This window comes from Tursiops truncatus, chromosome 1 (assembly GCF_011762595.2).
Source record: "Tursiops truncatus isolate mTurTru1 chromosome 1, mTurTru1.mat.Y, whole genome shotgun sequence".
NCBI classification, from domain to species: Eukaryota; Metazoa; Chordata; class Mammalia; order Artiodactyla; family Delphinidae; genus Tursiops; species Tursiops truncatus.
Window position 1 is genome coordinate 50,967,028 of NC_047034.1, and position 14,444 is coordinate 50,981,471.

At 40.5% G+C, this 14,444-nt stretch overlaps 1 protein-coding gene across 2 annotated transcripts in view; it reads right to left on the bottom strand.

The window, feature by feature from the left end:
• RALGPS2 (Ral GEF with PH domain and SH3 binding motif 2) overlaps window positions 1–14,444 on the bottom strand; it is a 322,932-nt gene that overhangs the window by 184,806 nt on the left and 123,682 nt on the right. Inside the window, exons 6-7 of one of the 2 annotated variants that reach the window (XM_019952266.3) lie at window positions 602–661; window positions 276–427 (exon numbers count right to left, since the gene is read on the bottom strand). The gene's annotated coding sequence lies outside the window, so the exon portion shown is untranslated. Of the gene's footprint in view, window positions 1–275; window positions 428–601; window positions 1,000–14,444 lie in introns of those variants that run through there. The other variant, XM_019952267.3, reaches the window with a different exon arrangement.

Genomic DNA, 14,444 nt, shown 5'->3' on the forward strand with positions numbered 1-14,444 from the left:
GTCATTTCACCTCCCTTGGTTAGCTCCACAGCAGTCAAGTAGAGAGAACAATGACATCATTGACCTTGGGACATTTCTTGCAAGTAAAGAATAAATAAAAACTTCCCTATCACTCTCCTAAGGCAAAGATGTTTACAGCTGGGTCTCACAGGTGCTAAACATTCCTGGAAGTTCATGGCAGATTGTACAAGTTGATCTTTATCAATGAGGAATTATTATGATCCAGATTGTTGCAGTACCCAAAAGGAAAAAGAAAAGAAGTGATTGATGCTTACCACGGTCTAGTCTAAAGTCAGGCAGTGTAGCATAATTGAATCTTGCGTTTGGAAGACTTGGGGATTTCCTCATTTTCCTCCCCTCTTCCACTTCCTCCAACCAGATATTTGGATTCCTCTGTGAAGACTGGCAGGTGGTCATTCAGCCTCTGCTGGAGAGATGGAGACCTGGGGATTGGGCTCTAGAACTAGCTGTGTCACTAGCCCAGACAACTCAACAACTGCAAGCACCAGTTTCTTCTATTGTGAAACACTGGCTGTCTATCTGACCTGCCCAGCCTAAAACTCCCCCACCGACCCCAGCAAACAGGCAGGCCCCAACTTACAAATGGATCCTGTTCCAAAAGATCATTGAAGCCTTTTATTTGGAACTCAGAAAATATTTCCTGTTGAAAGAGTATAAATGATGGTTGGGATCTCAGGTTTGTCCACAGCACTCTATTTCGTTTATAATGCAGTTAAATTGTGATACTAGTCCAAGAGTAAGAGGGAGGAAAAGAATTTCTGCCCCCTTTTCTGGATGCAAGTCAACACTAGACAAAGCTTTGAAATGTGTGCTATTTACTTTAAAACCCTCTCACTTCCTTTCCTTTTCCTCTCTTCCATTTTGTAATGTCCCTTACTCTGGGCCCAGAGACTTCACGTGTGGCATCCCATTCAGGTTCACTTCACTCTCCAAAGCCCTTAACTATTTTTATCCTCCCCGTTCCTATCCATCTCTTTCCGGATTCCTCTCCCACCCCATCCCCTATCTCCAATTCCTCTAGTCCCAGATCCCCCATCTTGTCCTCCCTTCAAACTTCCACTCCCTCAGTGAAGCAGTCCTCAGATTAGTGAGAAGGAAATCCGATTTAAATGATATATGAACACCTAAGCACAATAAGAGTTGACACTTAAGTAGTGCTTCCTGTGTGTCTGGCACTATTCTAGGCATGAATTAACTCTTTAGATCCTCAACAATCCCGGGAGGGAGGTGCTATATTATTTGCTTTCCACAAATGAGGAAACTGAGACAGAGAGAGGTTAGGTGACTTGTCCAGAGTCACTATGCTACAGTCAGTGATGGAGTTGGGTTCTGAATCCAGGCAGCCTAACACTGAAGACTGTGCTCTCACACTAAACTTCCCAGCGGGATTTGTCTCTTTAGTATGGCATGTTTCTTTCTTCTTTTTTTTGGGGGGGGGGGGCAGGCTTCTTTTTTTATTTTATAAATTTACTTATTTATTTATTTATTTGGCTGCGTTGGGTCTTTGTTGCTGTGTGCGGGCTTTCTCTAGTTGCGGCAGCAGGGTCTACTCTTCGTCGTGGTGCGCGGGCTTCTCATTGCGGTGGCTTCTCTTGCTGCGGAGCACGGGCTCTACATGCGCGGGCTTCAGTAGTTGTGGCTCGTGGGCTCTAGAGCGCAGGCTCAGTAGTTGTGGCTCACTGGCTTAGTTGCCCCGCGGCATGTGGGATCTTCCGGGACCAGGGCTCGAACCCATGTCCCCTGCATTGGCAGGCGGATTCTTAACCATTGTGCCACCAGGGAAGTCCCTTGGCAGGCTTCTTAACCCAAATGAATCTTCACGTTTCAGGCAGCATAACAGACAGGTGAAAATATTCCAGTAGTGTTGGAGAGGATTTTCTGTGATAGGGGGCCACAGAACCAGGGTGGCAAAAAAAAAAAAAAAAAAAAGCTTTGCAGGGCCCAAGTAGATGATGAAAATGAATGAAATGGTGGCTTCACAATAGCAGCTTAGGTTGTATGCTTTCCTCACAGGCACAACCTGTAGGAACCTTCTACCCATCCATAGAAAAAACGCTGGCTCCTGTTTCTCTTGGTTCTCCTGTTCCACATTTCTCTTCCTAGAATTGTACAGATAACGAAACAAAGAATGGTTGACATTTCTCATAACACAATTCTAAGAAAGATGATAGTGTCTTGCGATGATAAATGGCAATCAGCCCTGGTCCCTGATGTGTGAAGCCCTCCCTAGAAAGCCCGTGCCCCTGTGGAGGGGCAGCACTTCTCAGCCCCAGGTGATGTTTAGTCTGCAGGCAGGCAGACAGTGTGACTCCAGAGCCTAGGCTCTCAACTGCTTGTTATACTGCCTGGGTACAAGTGACACCTGGACCACATTTTTAACATACTTCATTGTAATATATTCACTTTCATGGTGAATGTTTGCATATATGAATAAATTAGAAAGATGTCTGTACTTACCAGGACTCCTCCAGTTGTAAGTGCTATAAACTCAACTCGAATTATCTTTAAAACACACCCACATGTGTGGGAGTGTGAGGACATGATGTCAGACAGGAATGAAATGTAGGGGCCAAGCTATATAATCAGGCCCCCTTCCTCCATTTCCCAGATCTTGTTTTATTGGTTTGTTGAACTCATCTACTTCTACAGATGAGAAGATAGCACTCCAGATGCACACGCTTCCAGCCCCATAGGTCTAGAAATGCATGTTTCCCCTCCAGCTCTGGCTGAAAAGCCCAGGAAAGGTTCATCTTGGTTGTGTGTCTACCCCTGAACCAATCACTTTACCTGGAAAGTTGGATCACTCTGATTAGCCAGGGCTTGTTTACTTACTTGTCACCATGATAGGGGAGAGTGGGTGGCAGATGACAGCCCCCCACCAAGCTCTAATAAAGTGCAAAGGGACAGTTCTCCAAATAAAGAATGGCTCTGAGCAATCAAAAACTATAGCTGTTCACTATAATGTTTGAGTTATCTATCGCATGAAAATTAGGGAAATTTAAGAGAAAAAATAGCTTATGTTGGATAACTCAAAAAATCAGAACTAGCTTTAGGACACTTTGTCTACATAATGTGTGCCTTCTTGATTATGATAAATGTCTAAATAGGGAATTCCCTGGTGGTCCAGTGGTTAATGATTAGTATAATCAAGCATAACTGATGACAATTAACACTTAATCATAAAATATGTATTAGACCTTGTTCTAGGATACTCTTGATCAAATTCTTCTCTATACGTCTAAAGTTACCATGACACATTTCTCATATTTCTCTCTTTTTGGAGAAAATTGTAGAAATAACTAAAATAACTCTAATTTACCATTCTCAAGTAAAATTTCAAAAAGGTAAATTTCAAAATATTGCAGTAACTGAACATGTCATACTTATATGTTATGAAAAATGCCTCTCTTCTAACTCGTGCTAGTTACCTGTTTACTGTTACAAGAAGAGAGAAAGATCTGGCCATTAGGTCATTTGAACCTACCTCCAAATGAAGTATAGTAGAATTATGACTTGCTTCTCTATAGCCAATCATTCTTGCCCCAAGTAAAAGGTCCTTACTTCCTGTCCGTTTGAAGCAGATAACTATTTGTGGGCAAAACCTCTTACGTCTGCCTGAAACCCTTTCCAAAAGTAAATGTGGTACATCCAGGTCTGTTTGCATTTGTGTGTGTGTGTGTGTGAGACAGAGAGATTGATTGATCCTCTGAAACCATTGTGACATCGGAGAATTTGTTTAGACCTCTTGTGTGACTGATTACACCACCTGGAATGACAATTGGTTTCAGGGAACCCTCTTTAATGATTAATGAAAGCATTCCTGCCTTTTTGTGTCCTACACATATTTCTGTTAAGGGTGAAGCTTCAAGTTAGGAACAGTGTTGATCTCATATTGGGATGGCCTAAATTCAGAACATTTGAAGCAGTATAGGTAAGTCTTTCTTATTCTTTTAAATGAAACAATGTTTTAAAGTATAAACATTTTAAGACATTTAATAAAACTGATGGGTAAAAATTATATGTGATTTATTTTTAAATTGGCATGCTTTATTCAAGAAGCACACAAATGTATTTCAAATAACATATAATCATACCCAAATATATATCAAATATGATATATTCAAGACATGCCATAAAACATTCCAATTTTAGTTAATCCTCACCTTATTTTAGTTTATAAAATATTTAGTATATTCTCTTTCTTATTAGGAAGAAATGAACTTATATGACCTATGATGAAAATTATACATGTTAAGCATGTGCAAGGGAACACATATTTTCCAAAATTCTTATATAATGTGCACAGCTACGAGGTTTGAATATCACTGCTCTACAGAATAAAATCTCAACTCCTTAGTATCACTTTTAAAACCTTTCACAATCTGATCCCCAACTATCTCTCCAATTTCAATTCTTGGCTATATCTTGGTGTGAGTTTTTAAGACTCCTAAGCAGGATAAATAATTTTTTTTTGCAGAATGCGGGCCTCTCACTGCTGTGGCCTCTCCCGTTGCGGAGCACAGGCTCCGGACGCATAGGCTCAGCGGCCATGGCTCACGGGCCTAGCCGCTCCACAGCATGTGGGATCTTCCCGGACCGGGGCACGAACCCGTGTCCCCTGCATCGGCAGGCGGACTCTCAACCACTGCGCCACCAGGGAAGACCAGGATAAATAATTTTTAAAACTCATACTTAGACATATAATGTGACTGCAGAACAGCAAAGTGAAAGAGAAGACCTTAAAAGAAGATGGAGAGAAAAAAATATATTACTTTCAAAAGAATGGAAATTAGATTTAACTGTAGAAGTGGAAGTCAGAAAAGTGGTAAAGTAATATCTTTAATGGGCTGAGAGAAAAAAAAAAAAACCTAAAATTGTATAGCGGGCAAAAAGTATCTTTCAAGAATTGAGAGTTTGCCACTTTATTGAAGGAAATTCTGAAGAACATACTTCAAGCAGAAGTAACATAATCCCCAATGGAAAGTCTGAGATGCAAGGAGAAATTAAGAGCAAAAAAAAAGTGGTAAATGCTTGAGTAAATATAAACAAATCTAAACTACATAAAATAATAACAACACCTTGCTAGGTTAAAAATCAGTATAGACTAAAAGCACTTCTACAATAGCATATAAGTCCAGGAGAGATTAGAAATAGAAGATTCTTATGTTATTGAAAGTGAAAGTGTCAATAAGTGTTATACTTTGACAAGTTAAGCGATCAAGGAAGTCAGGTTCTCCTCCTGGAAAGGCCAGCCAGAGAGAGAAACCCTAGAAAGTCCAGGAGGAGAGAAAGGCCCCAGTTTTCCAGCCATCTTGGATCTTGTCCAGATTGCAGCCAGCCCTGCTGATACTACCTAGAACAGAAAGACAAGCCATCCCAGTGGAGCCCCACAGTCAACACACAGAATCATGAAAAATAATAAAATTCTTGTCATTTTAAACCATTGTGTTTTGGGGTTGTTTGTTACACAGTAATAAACACCTGATATAGTACACTAACAAAAAAACCTACAGCAATCATCATAATTAATGGGGACATACTGAAAACATTCTCTTTATTTTTTTTTAACATCTTTATTGGAGTATAATTGCTTTACATTGCTGTGTTAGTTTCTGCCGCATAACAAAGTGAATCAGCTATACGTATACATATATCTCCATATCCCCTCCCTCTTAAGCCTCCCTCCCACACTCCCTATCCCACCCCTCTAGGTCATCACAAAGCATCAAGTTGATCTCCCCGGTGCAATGCAGCTGCTTCCCACTAGCTATCTATTTTACGTTTGGTAGTGTATATACGTCCATGCTACTCTCTCACTTCATCCCAGCTTACCCTTCTCCCTCCCCATGTCCTCAAGTCTATTCTCTACATCTGCGTCTTTATTCCTGTCCTGCCACTAGGTTCTTCAGAACCATTTTTTTTTTTAAGATTCCATATATATACGTGTTAGCATATGGTATTTGTCTTTCTCCTTCTGACTTACTTCACTCTGTGTGACAGACTCTAGGTCCATCCACCTCACTACAAATAACTCAATTTCATTTCTTTTTATGGCTGAGTAATATTCCATTGTATACATGTGCCACATCTTCTTTATCCATTCATCTGTCGATGGACACTTAGGTTGCTTCCATGTCCTGGCTATTGTAAATAGTGCTGTAATGAACATTGTGGTACATGACGCTTTTTGAATTATGGTTTTCTTAGGGTATATGAAAGCATTCTCTTTAAAATAGAGACAAGATCAGGGGTGCATCTATCCCCAGCTCTGTTTAACATCATACAGGAGATCCTGACAAGAACAAGAAGGTAAGAAGGAAGTTAAAGTATAAAGATTGGAAAGAAACTAACCAGTAAATATTACAAAGAATCTATGCAAAAATTAATAATTAATTAATTAGTTAACAAGAGTATTTAACAAGGCTGATGGCTAAAAAATGGTGTTACTGTATGCCAGCAACAGTTAGAAAATGTAAAATTTTAAAGTTACCTTTTATAATAGCATAAAAAATAAATCTCATAGAAATAAATGTAACAAAAGAAGTACATAACAAATGTCAAAAAAATTGTTTTCAAATTCATTGAGTCATTAAAAATGACCTAAATAAATAGAGAGATATTCCATTTTATGTCTTATAAGTCTTAATTTCATAAGCATGTAAATTCTACCCAGATTGGTCTATAAATTCAATGCAATTTCAATAAAAATTACAACACATTTAAATTTTTTTTTGCAATTTGATAAGCTAATTAAAAAATACATATGTGAAACAAGAGGCCAAGAATATCTTGAAGAAAAGCAAGGTTGGGGGTGGGTCTGGGGTAACTGTCTTACAAGATATTGAGACTTAACCATAAAACTGTAAGATCAAGAGTGTAGTGTTAGTTTAGGAATAGCCAAAATGGCGAATAAAACAGAATAAAGAACCAATAAACAGACCCACAAGGATGTGGAAAGTTAAATTAGGTCTGCATTATCAGCACAGGTCATGGGGAAAGGATCAACAAATGGTGCTGGGACAATGCTATATCCATAGGGAAATAATTAATTTGGACCTCTATCTTATACCATACCCCCAAATCAATTTCAAATGGATTAAATACATAAAAGTATAAGGTAAAACTATAAAACTTTTAGATAATAACACAGGATAATATCTTCATGATCTCAGGGTAGGGAAAGATTTCTTGAACAAGATTTTTAAAACATAAGCCCAAAAGAGAAAGATTAATATATTTAACTGCATTAAACAGACAAACAAAACCTGCTCATTAAAGACAAGCCATGAACTTGGAGAAGATATTTGTGAAACATAATTGACAAATAATTTATAACCAGATATAAAAGAACTCCTACAAAGCAAACAAGAAACACACAGCTCAATAGAAAAATGAGGAAAATATGTTTTAATGTTCTTGTCGCAGAAGAAACGTGGTGCTCAATAAACATATAAAAAGATGTTCAGCCTCATTAGTAATTAGGAAGATGCAAATTAAGATCATAACGTGACACAACTGTATAACCAGATTGGCTAAAACTAAAAAATCTGACAATATCAAGTGTTGACAAGTGTCTTGAGCGATGAGAAAAAACTCTCATACACAGCTGATAAGCATGTAAATCAGCACGATAAGTTTTGAAAACTATTTTTAGTATTATCTAATAAATTTGAAGAGGCACACAGCCAATAAACAATTCCACTGCTAGATTATACCTTAGAGAAACTTACATGTGTGTAGCTTGAGTCTTGTACAAGAATGATCTGTGTAGCATGATTTGCAAAAACCCAACCTGGAAACAATCTAAATATATATGAATAGTAAAATGGATAAGTAGTGGTATATTTCAAACAACAAAACAGCATACAGCTGTTAATGATTTACAAATATATTGGTGAATCTTAGGAACATAATGTTTAATAAAAAGTACAAGTCACAGATGGATACCTATTGTATGATTTCATTTATATAAAGATAAAACACATGCAAACCAAGCAATATAGTGGTTAGGGATAATGAACCCTTGTGATAAAACTATAAAGGAAAGCAAAGAATGCTGTTTACAAAATTATAGTCCTTACCTTTGAGGAGGAAGGGAAGAGGATTATGTGGGGAGAGGTTCACAGGTTAATTTGTTTTCTTAAACTTGAAGATTGAGTACTTGACATATATCTATAATTTATTATTCTTTTCAGTCTACTCAATATTTAGTAAAGATTTCATCAAGTGTTCAAAAACCCTCACGTTTAATCAGGATGACCTCAGGGAGGCACAACTGAAATGCCATTGTAACTCACAAAGCCTAACCTAACCAATCGTGGTGGACTTTGCAAAAAGAAGGCCTTGGAAATGCAACAATCTGTTCAGCTTCTCTGAAAGGAAATGGAGAGCAAGAATCTATCAGTGTCCGGGGCTTCCCTGGTGGCGCAGTGGTTGAGGGTCTGCCTGCCCATGCAGGGGACGCGGGTTTGTGCCCCGGTCCGGGAGGATCCCACATGCCGCGGAGCGGCTGGGCCCGTGAGCCATGGCCGTGAGCCTGCGCGTCCGGAGCCTGTGCTCCGCAGCGGGAGAGGCCACAGCAGTGAGAGGCCCGCGTACCGCAAAAAAAAAAAAAAAAAGAATCTGTCAGTGTCTGCCAAATCCTCCCTCCCCCGCCCCCCATACACCTTTTCCCATTCACTTCCATCCCCTTAATACTCTCACTCCTCCATCGCCACTGTATTCAGTTCATATTAATTTGTATTCTCAATATTTTTCATTTCCCCCCCTTTTGAGCAGATTCCCAGGCCCCTTCATGTTTCCTTGTCCTGGGGATTTTTGCCAGACAAAATTTACCAGACAGCATGAAGTCTAAGGCTCCTCCTGGGGTTTGTAAAAATCTCAAGTCCCTTGAAGAGGAGGATGTGTCAGATGTTCTGGAGGAAAAGGGCAGGGCACAGCAGACCGGAGAGGGGAACCAGGAGGCCCTCAGCACCATGGATTACCTTCTGTCTATATGTTTCAAACCTTCTTGCTCCTCTACTTGCCATGTACTTTTTTTTTTTTTTTTTTTTGCGGTACGCGGGCCTCTCACCGTTGTGGCCTCTCCCGTTGCGGAGCACAGGCTCCGGACGCGCAGGCTCAGCGGCCATGGCTCACAGGCCCAGCCGCTCCGCGGCATGTGGGATCCTCCCGGACCCGGGCACGAACCCGTGTCCCCTGCATCGGCAGGTGGACTCTCAACCACTGCGCCACCAGGGAAGCCCTGCCATGTACTTTTGATGCAATGGGACATACTCATATTGTAATGTGACTTCTGGCCCAGGACCTTCATATCTCATTGAGGGGCAAGCTGGCTCAGTAAGCCGTAGAAGCATTCCTTGCAGCTGTTCTGACACTGGAAAACCAGCAATGACTTAACTATTTACAGAAGTGATTGTAAGCCACTAAACCCAAACAAAATGCATCCCCAGCTCGACTTCTCTTTTATCAGACCCCAAAAATGCCTGAACCATTCCAACGCCACCTTACTCAAGGGGAAGTGTGACTGAAGAGAAGTAGGAGTGCCAAGAGGTGGAAGCCTTAACTGATTGCATTTAAATTAGCTACTTTTGTTGCAAAAACATAGGAATGTATGAACATATTAGGAAGGCCCCTCCCATGGTCTTGAGACCCAAGTGAGGGACCATGAAACTTAAGCTTTAATAGCTTCAGTATATCTGCTAGGGGGCTTGAGGGATGTTTGCTGAGTGAGTAAGTGAACCAAATATGAGACACTTGCATTCTAGGAATCTCTTTTGTAGAGTAAGAATTTTCTATCTTACCCTGTCTATCAGGGTCTAGATATGTTATCTTTTACTAACGCCATACTCATCAAATCTTCTGACAAAAAAATTTATCCCCAGGTACCTTACATGGGGGAGGTGGTGTATACACAGCAGACCTGAGTGAAAGTACGTTTCCCAGTGCAAACAGACAAATTGTTAATCTGGGTAGAAATCCGTCTCTTGGGAGTTTGATTTGTGTAGCTGGGTCCTGAGAGACTGACACCTCAGAGTCCCTGACGGAATTCAGTTTCAGAACATGGAAATATGGCACCCAATGGACCCCAACTCGCAAAGCCTCATTGGCCTTTCTCAGGGAGAAGCACCTAATTCAACAAGCATACCTCAAAACTGTCACGCTGATGACTCAAAATAACTCTCAAATTGGGTGAGAATTATAGATTAACTGGATATACACAGGTGAGATTAAAAAGGGGGGATTGCCTTTTTCCCACTGCCTTTCTACACTTAAAAAAATTAATACTTGTCTTCATAATAACTTAAAATGAGAAAGAAAGCTTACTTGCCAGTATGTGGGATTAGGAAAGATTTTTTTTGCAGCTGTGAAACAAGCAGTTCTTAAACCCTCTAGGGCAAAGGCAGCTAAAAGCAGAAACCCCTTAGCAGTTGCTCTAAAATTGCCCAGGGACACATTGGGTATTGCTTCAAGATCATGACCAGATTCTTCATTCCTTCAAGTTTCAGGTGATTTGAGGGGAAGAGGAAAGGACTGAAGTGACATTAACCATTTACCAACTGAACCCATTCTTATATTTTAAGATTTTTAGGGCTGGAAGCAGGCAGATCATTGCACCTAGTCCCCTTATTGTACAGATGGGGAACCCAGGACCAAGGGAAGTTACTCCTGCAAGGTTACATGGTCAGTGGTAGATGTGGGGACTCTGGAATAGGTTTAGGATACTATTTTTAGGCTTAAGAAATTCAGAATTGAGTGTCACAGAGGCTGTAAAGGAAGATATATCATGAGCCAACCGCTGTCCCAGATTGTTTGCTGAAGGGGAGTCAGATCCCCACCACTTCAGCCAAATTAACAGCTGGTAACAGTTGGAGGCAACTGTCATTTCTTAGAATTTTGAGCTCGCAAAAATCTCGCAATTAATGATATTAGGGAAGGGTTGCTCCTGGTCCCATCCATCATTCATCAGAAGGTGCCTGGGACCACCAGCTGTCACATACAAGCTAACTTTTAGCCAGAGCAGAAATTGGAGTTGGAAAGAGGATAAAACCAGTATCCACCAGTGGGAAGCTGGCATTTGAAGAAGGTCCCGGGGGAAGGTCGACCTGGTCTTCTTCAAAAACATACAGGAAAGAAATTGAGGGAAGCATGGCAAAACAAGATAAAAAGTCTCAGATACATATCACTAGGGGAAAATGTGACCGTAAAAGAAAATGATAATAGAATACCTCTGGAAAGATAAATAAAGAACTGATAATTGCCTCCCAGGAGGGGAACCAAGTTTTGGGGCTTTAGGTGTAAGAGAGACATTTCTTTTTTCCTGTATAACCTTTTGTACATTTAGGTTTTGGAATCATGTGAATTTTTAATCTATGTTTTAAAACATTAGATTTTAAAAAAGAAAGTAACAAGGGACTCCTCCTTAAAATTATAGCAGCTTTTCAAAAATCCCTGTGAAACAAGGATGTGACTAGCTTAGTAAAATCCAGCCCTAACCAGGGCCTTTTGTGGCGATGCAGAGTGCGTGACCGAGGGTGTGCTGCCTCCAGCCTTGTCCAGGAGCAGCTGCGTCTGACTGTAGCATCACTTTCTAACATGAGGCCAATGCATGCTCCCATTCCTTTCTAGTATTACTTGCTATAACTACTAAATACCGCCCTGAAACCAAATATTTCCTTTTTTGGAGAAGGATTAAGTATAGGCAGAATGCTATTTTAACAGCTATCATCACGCTGTCTAGTTCAATATAACAAAGTTTGCATCCTGGCCAACAGCCCATACGAGCATGGTTTTGCTCATATTTGTTGGTATATACGGAGGCAGCGGTAAGGATTTTATACACATACACATGCATATATGGTATATACTCTTTTTCTTTAAAACTTCTCTATATACATATGTCTATATATACATATATATATACTTTTTAAGAAAAAGATTTCAGAGACACAGCATTATAAGGAATCAGGTTTATAGAAAATGGTGTCAAATAGGATATGAACTAACCCACGTAGCATGTAGGATGCAGCAACAGAGATGGGTGTGCAGCATAAAAGAACGTAGTGTTCAAGAGGCAGTGCAGCACAGCAATTTCAAGCATGGACTTTGGAGCCGGGCAGTCTAGGAATCCAGCTTTACCACCTAGTTAATGATGCAACTTTTAGCAAATGATTCACCCTGTTGTGACTCAGTGTTGCCATCTGTAAAATGAAACTAATAACAAAAATCTCGAAGTTTCATTATAAAGATTAAGTTAGTTCATAGGTAAGATGTCTGGAATAGCGATTGACCACATGGTAAGCACCAGGTATAAATATTAGCTATTGTCATTCTGCAAAGAACAATTTGGCAACATGGACCCATGCCATAGTCCCTACATGTAAGGATATATTTGATCAAGGACAATCATGACCTGGGTGAAAAAGTCCTCAAGACAATCAACTTCTCTTAATTCCATGCTCACCCAGCAATTATCTTGATTACTAATCCAACTTTCCAGGTATCTGTCCTCAGGAAAGGGGGTATGGTTTTCTGAATGAGACAAAGGTCATCTGTTTCCTGCCCAGAAGGGTCATCTCCATTTAAAAATTAATGCATTAGTATTCTGGTTTACAGGCCCTTCTCATGTGAGTATTTCACTGAGTCTGCAACTCTGGGGATACACTCAGAAAATCTAGTTTGTGGACTTTCCCAACTGAGGTCCAGAATCTGGATCTTTGTGTAGTTACCAAGGAAATATCACCTCAGAGGCCTCTTGGGGACTAGTCAGCTGTCTCCTTCCTCAGATGAAACCTCCCTGATGCTACTACCTCATTGTAGGTAGGGAGCAATCATTCCACATGCTTGCAAAACACTGTGGTCACTTTGCTTAGAAAAATGTTACTTTTTTACACAGTATTTATGTATAGTAATTGTATTTGAAAACCTGCAGGTTTTTTGAACATATATGTGACAAAATTGAACTAAGGAAGAAGTTGGTGATTCTATTTTGAAAGCTAAAGCAGAAACAGAAGGGATTGAGCCTTTCTGTAGGGAAGGAACAGGTAGAAAGTATATTCTCAACTATACTTTCCCCTTTTCTCCTACAGGGTCCTGGGTGTTTAGGGCTTATGTTACAATTTGGTAAATTATTTGGGAAAGAAGGTAGTTTTCTGGTGACAGTCACTGGAATTGGGATGCCCAGAATCCTAATGCCAGTCTCAGGTTGAGTTATAACAACACTACATTCTAATCCAGTCTCATGAGAGGCCCTCTGTGACCTGCACTAGTCAGTCTCCATCTAGAATAATAGGTTTTATTCTGGGACTCTGGTAAGAGGGTCATTGACAAACTGGAGTTTGTCCAAGGGAAGGCAACCATAAGAACACCATCTCATGTGTATCAGTCAGGATATTTTTAGTTGCAAGTAACAAAACACTAGCACCAAACTGGGCTAAGCAAAAAGGAGAATTTGACTCATGTAAACTGAAACCACATAATTCTGAACCAGAATTGCCTTCAGACAAGGCTTTGCTGTAGGTTCACATGATGCAACCACGACTCAGATTTTCTCTCCACCTGCTTTTTGGATATTGGCACCATTTTCAAGTAGGCTCTTCTCTTCATGGTCTAAGACAGACATCAATAACTCTCAAGGCTTCATGCATCCTCACCCTCATCCCACACCTCAGAACCAATTTGCTAAAGTCCTGAGATTTACTCTAACTGGACTGGCTTAAGTCAAGTGCCCACCCCTGCTGCCATCACTGTGGCCAGGAGATTGGAATGTTAGCACTGGCCTTATCCTCTACCCTTGGAGCAGGGAGGAAGTCATGGAGTCCCACTTGGAAATCAGGGCTGGTGGGAAAAGGGAAGAGGAAATGGATGTTCCAGAAGTAACCAACAAAGGTAAGTGCTTCATCACATGATGAACATTTAAAGGAATAGGGATCCTCAGCCTGAGGAAAAGAAGACATAAAAAGAACAAAGTAGTTGTCTTTGAAGATCTGAAAGCGTTGTTTGGAGGCAGCATTAGATTTATTCTGTGTAATTCTAGAATTGATGGGTATACTTGCAGAGTGGCAGATTTTGACTAAATTTAAGGGAATGAAATGTAAAAATCTCCCTCCTTCTTTCCCTTCCCTTCCCTGCCACTCATCTTTTTCCATTTCTACTCTTTAGAGATAATCTCTATGAACTGTTATGAAAACCTTTCTTAAGATTAGAGTTGGGCTTCCCTGGTGGCGCAGTGGTTGAGAGTCCGCCTGCTGATGCAGAGGACACGGGTTCGTGCCCCGGTCCGGGAAGATCCCACATGCCGCGGAGCGGCTGGGCCCGTGAGCCATGGCCGCTGAGCTGTCATCTAACTAATATTTCTGGTGTGGTCCTAATCACTAGCAAACAAATAATATACACTAAATTTGCTCTTTCATAGAATACAAGAG